The sequence below is a fragment of the Varroa destructor genome, unplaced genomic scaffold, assembly GCF_002443255.2.
Source record: "Varroa destructor unplaced genomic scaffold, Vdes_3.0 BEIS01000001.1, whole genome shotgun sequence".
Classification (NCBI taxonomy): Eukaryota; Metazoa; Arthropoda; class Arachnida; order Mesostigmata; family Varroidae; genus Varroa; species Varroa destructor.
The window spans coordinates 14,715,136-14,720,327 of NW_019211454.1; the positions used below are offsets into that span (position 1 = coordinate 14,715,136).

General features: G+C 39.5%; 1 protein-coding gene across 4 annotated transcripts in view; it reads left to right on the top strand.

The window, feature by feature from the left end:
• Window positions 1-5,192, top strand: part of LOC111245160 (bone morphogenetic protein receptor type-1B-like) — a 45,045-nt gene that overhangs the window by 1,221 nt on the left and 38,632 nt on the right. The window contains exons 2-3 of one of the 4 annotated variants that reach the window (XM_086984412.1): window positions 37-105; window positions 2,286-2,404. The exons of 1 other annotated variant lie outside the window; for it this stretch is intronic. The gene's annotated coding sequence lies outside the window, so the exon portion shown is untranslated. The remainder of the gene's footprint in view (window positions 1-36; window positions 106-2,285; window positions 2,405-5,192) is intronic. 2 more of the 4 variants (XM_086984513.1, XM_086984468.1) reach the window with 2 other exon arrangements.

Sequence of the window (5,192 nt, forward strand, 5' to 3'; positions counted from 1 at the left end):
ATGACAAACTGTGGTTTGTTTGTGTACGTATTTAAGGTAAGCACAGCCTACGTCGAACGTCTGAACTTTTCCAACCGTAAAAATCGGGGCTCGAGCAGACCAATGGTAACTTATCAAAGCATTACTTAAGAATGAGTTAAATATTTTATTTAAAGAAGAACGCGGTTTGCAATTATAGACAGGCTGAATTCTATGCTTGTAGCCTCAGCAAGTATAAGCCTCATTATTCAAACCGGTTTAATACCTGTATATGCAAACAGAACACCGATTAAGAAAACAAACTACCCAAAGATGCTTTTCACTGAACAATTCGTATTTCTTTCACTTCGAAATATGGACTTTTTTCAATACAAAAAACGTATTGGTTCATCGACGTAAATAGCCCCTAGGCATACGCTTTATATTTAACAAAAAATACGTGACGACATCTGTGACTCGTGGAAATAGTCTTTCAGACTTTGTTTTGACCAGAACTAAACATGATATATGCTCAGTATATTTATATTCACGTGCCTTATACGTGTATATGCGTGATGTGCAAACCAATTAAAATTATATATACATATATATTCAAGGAAAAGCAACCAAACGGCACAAATCATTGTAGAAGGTAGAAAGAGGGCGGCGAAGATAAATCCATCTACATCGCCGCCTCCAAAAATGAATGCAGAAAGAATGATTAGAAAAACGTTGCATTAGCTCTATATATATTTAGCTTTTCAGGAAAAGTCTGTGTTGGAAGAGAAAAGGTTATTCTTTCAATCGTTATTTTCTATAGTCTTAGGCTCTCAGAAGGTTGCACGGGCTAGGCCTGCTATAATCAGCAAAGATATGAAATGAATATGACAGTCTGGCTGCTGTGTGCGTTTATTTTTGCACTTGACAAAACTAATAGGATTATTTGTTTCTCTATTAATTATAACTAACTCCACAACGAATGTTTTGTTACTATATATTTTAAATAATGGCGCCATTTAGCTGCTTCTGGTAATCTGACAAAACGTGCTATTTGTTAGCTCTTAACAAATAGCACGCCTCGGACTCATTACCCAGATAATAGTGCCGTACCACGTTTCATCTGTACGAGCCAGCTGGGCCGGAAAGAGGGAGGCTTGTGCGGGTCGATTTGAGCCATTAACAAATACGCTCAGAGTTTCTCACTTTACTTTCTTTTATCTTTTTACTTTTTATGCTCAGAGTTCACATTAAATCTCTGATTCAAAACAGATGCAGACTCTTATATATTCGAATAATTGTTAAAATTGAGCCGCCATTATGAATTCTCTATGTAGCTGCCCTATCGTTCTTTAGGTACATAAATGTTTGTTTTTTTTTTTTACATATCTTTAGGCAGGTGACGTTAGTTAACATCAGAGATGTACCAATAGTACCATTGTAAACGATCCCCGATGTCTAAGGAAATGCATGTCAGACTAAAACGTGAAACACTCAACACGCGTATTATTAGGGAGAACTCCTAAAAGTTGAAGATTCGTTGAGTTACGCTGAAACCCTTGTACGATTCAACGCAGAACGCGTGCTGTCTACTCGAGTTGTTGAAAATGTGTATTTGCTTTAATTACATTATCGATACGTTGCTGAAATAGAGTTAATGACGACGTAGTAGTACGTAAACGTGCAATTTCACATGTCATCGTGCATGCGTTGATTAGATCCAAGTGGCGATACTGATATTGACCCTTAATGAATTTACGTCTTTGTGGGACTCAGTGATTTGATACGCTTTCGGCTAAGGTTTGCTACTCGTGTAGATTTGACCGTCATTATTACCTAGGTGTTGAAATGACAGTTGTGCCTTAGTGTTCGTCGGGTTCGATATGTCAAACATTTTGCACCAATTCTACACTATTATTATTACTGGGTATTAGGAACTCCGGTCAATATATAGATAGTACAACGTAAAGCATTCAGATAACGCGCACCGTACAAGTATAGCTCGTGCATACATTTACGAATGAATGATGACGCCAGTATATTGGTATCTATATATATGCTCCATTGATGGAGTCCATTTTTACCAAAATTGTTCCAGGACCGAATCGTGTCTATAATATTACGTGTTATTTAACATACGTGGTTGTAAAAACTTTCTTTTAAAATATAAAATGCAGTTGTAGGTTTTCTATGTACATGTTTGGATATAAGTTAGGTATTTCTTCAGGTTTCGCTATTATAAATCTACTACCGCTTAAAAGCGCATCTAACAAATGTGCCGTTCAAGTAAGAAAATGTATTCCTTTTATGACGTATTGTAATTTCAATAGGAAGCAATAAAAACGGATGATTACGGGGCGCATGTTATGAGTTGGACCGATCGAGGGTACCAGTCGAAGCACCGTAATTCAATATCGTGCCAATAAACTGACACCAAGCTAGAAGGCAGGTAGGTAATTCATATAATCACTGCTCAAATCCGTCAATCAAATAGCATAAAATGTTAGTAGTCCGACAGCGACCAACTTTTTTTCACCTGACAATGCTGGCCTGCAGCCCAGGCCAGCATTGTCAGGCCATCTGCCAGTGTAGGGTCCTAAAAGGGCCATTATGAAAGTCGGCCGATGCGTTTCCAATATGACCGCAAAATTATCGTGGCCTGGGCATAAATGCAAGCTAACTCCGGCTAGGTCATATAACGTTCGGATGAAAGCATTTATGAGAACTGTTTGTATGCAACGATCTAACTGGGGACGCATTTCTGGAAGCACGAACAGCTGGAAATAACCTTCATGTATTCTAGATGAAGCTAGACGCATTACGACGACGCGCATTAATATGCTAACGTATTTACCTAGCGTATAATATTGTGCAACTACCTTAAACGTACAATATCAAAAGATGATAAACACCGTCAATGAACGGGAAGAAAATGAAAAAAAAATAACAAAGAGAGTTCGTGCTCTGTAGCGTCAGTTATTAATCTGGAAACATTTTAAACGGAAATTACAATGTTTCGAATTCGTATTTTTGCCGAAAATCAAACTTACACATGTCTAAATGAAGTCGGTCAGAGACGACTACAAATGCTTGATACTAAGAAATAACTAGAAATTTCGGTATAAAAACGAAGCGTGTGAGATGGAGTTTGCATCAGCTGAACAAACTGCGTACTGTAGTTTACGCCAATCAAGAGGCCTTTTGGCCCCAGGAGTTCTACCCAGTTTACTAAGGATGCTCCTAGGATGTAGTTGTCAAACCTATAAACATCAGATTTTATCCTACAGCAGCTTTGCTGACCCCAAACCATATGCCCACTAGATACTGCGCACCGTCTGCGGCTCATCATTGAATGATTGTAACTTATCACAAAGCATTGTTATAGGCCATAATCAGCGCAAGTGTCAGGGCCATCAAATGATTCGCGTCTTAGCCATGTCTCATATAGATTGAACGAAACACTTGTATTTCATCATAACCTAGAATTTGCAGACCTCAGACGACGGCCTTCTTTCGACCAACCCTCAGGAGCCTGAACAACTCCGATGCTAGAGCCTGCCATGTGAAAACATGTCTTACTCCCTGTTTTATTAACGCTCAAGATCAGTTTTAAATCTATCTGCAGATGCTACCAATGCTCGTTTCCAATACCTTTTAAAAAGACTACGTTCATTTTTTTGTACCTTTTTATAACATAAGGTTTATCTGCTTCATCACTACATCACTACCTATCAGATCATTTTGGTACCTATATAAAATACTGAATAAGCAAGTATGGGGAAAGGGTCGCCTTGCTATCGTTTATATGTGCGTATGACCTAAATTAGGGATGTGTATGATACACATCCCTAATTTAGGTCATCCCAGTCGTGGTTGCCTGCAGCTAGAAGGAGCCCTGTGCGAATAACGCCTAGGCTGACTGGTAGTGCTCCTAAGCAACCCGATGCAGTGATGATATATTGGAGTAGTTGAGACATGTTGACCCCATCTATATATATATGACCCCAGATGTATATATGTATATATTTATCCGCTAAAAGAAGCCTGAGAAAGATCCACCCTATACAGTATTTAATGATATTTCCCCTGGTGGTATGCGACATTGCCGCTACTGCTGCGAACCCCACTGCAAGAAAAGTACTGACCGAGTACGTGGCGTGAGGGGTTTATATGATGGCGATGTTAGTGAACGATTACCGTATCTACTGTGAGGCTTCTGGTCCCCTCTGTCCTATAACGGTCAGGGTGATGGCCGTCGCCCACAACACCGGTGAACGAGCAGCGGTCATGCAACAGGCAATTCATGGCTTGGCCACTCATTCAAGTGAAACAATATACCCACTGTGGTATCTCGCGGTAGACCGAATAACGCGTTGTTGTAGGGGGAGCGGTAAAAGGAGTCTTCGTCGCAGGCAGCCACCATAAGATTATTTAACATCCGCGCACTTTACCTAGCCGCGCATATATGTATATAACTAGGGTATAGCTTGATTGTAGAAAGGGTAAAATATCCGTTCGCTTACGAATTACGTAGTCAGTTCAGGTGAGATAACTCGCCTGTACTAAGCAATTTTGTGCCCTTTTGACCGACTAGACGTTTTCATACTTCTACAAAAGCCTTTTTGCACTGTTTCATCGAATAAATACTTGCACAGCGGGAAATTTCCATATAGATGTTATGAATATTATATGAACAGACTATTTTCTTAAATTCCTAAGTTATCTTTTTTTCATTTAACACGCTGCACTTTGACTGGCATCATTAACTTTCCCTTCTGGGCAAGAAAAACTAAAATGCAGGGTGTTAAAATAGAAGGCGTATCGTCTGCTATAAATGGCAAAGTGATAAATCTACGCTGCTGAAACTTGCAATAAACCTATTCTAGGCCATTGGCCTATTTTAAAGATAACATCGACGTACGACTGAGGTTATGTATGACAGTTTTTCGATAAGTCTATCGTAGCTGCTCCGCCACAATGTTCGTAGGATCAGTTATAAATGAGGGCCGGTCACGTAAAAGCCGAAAGACGCGATAAAAGACTAGGAAAGCTATTGACGCTTTGAACGGGAACCAGATCACGACTGACTGCTTCTGGAGACGATATCATCCGAAAACAAAAAGCTTCTGACGGCAGAGTGAACATTGTGCTCATGCCGTATACGTATAAAATATAACCCGTCTCAACTGAGATTTTTTACGCCGTGTTTCTAGAACTCTATCTAAACAAAAACAGAT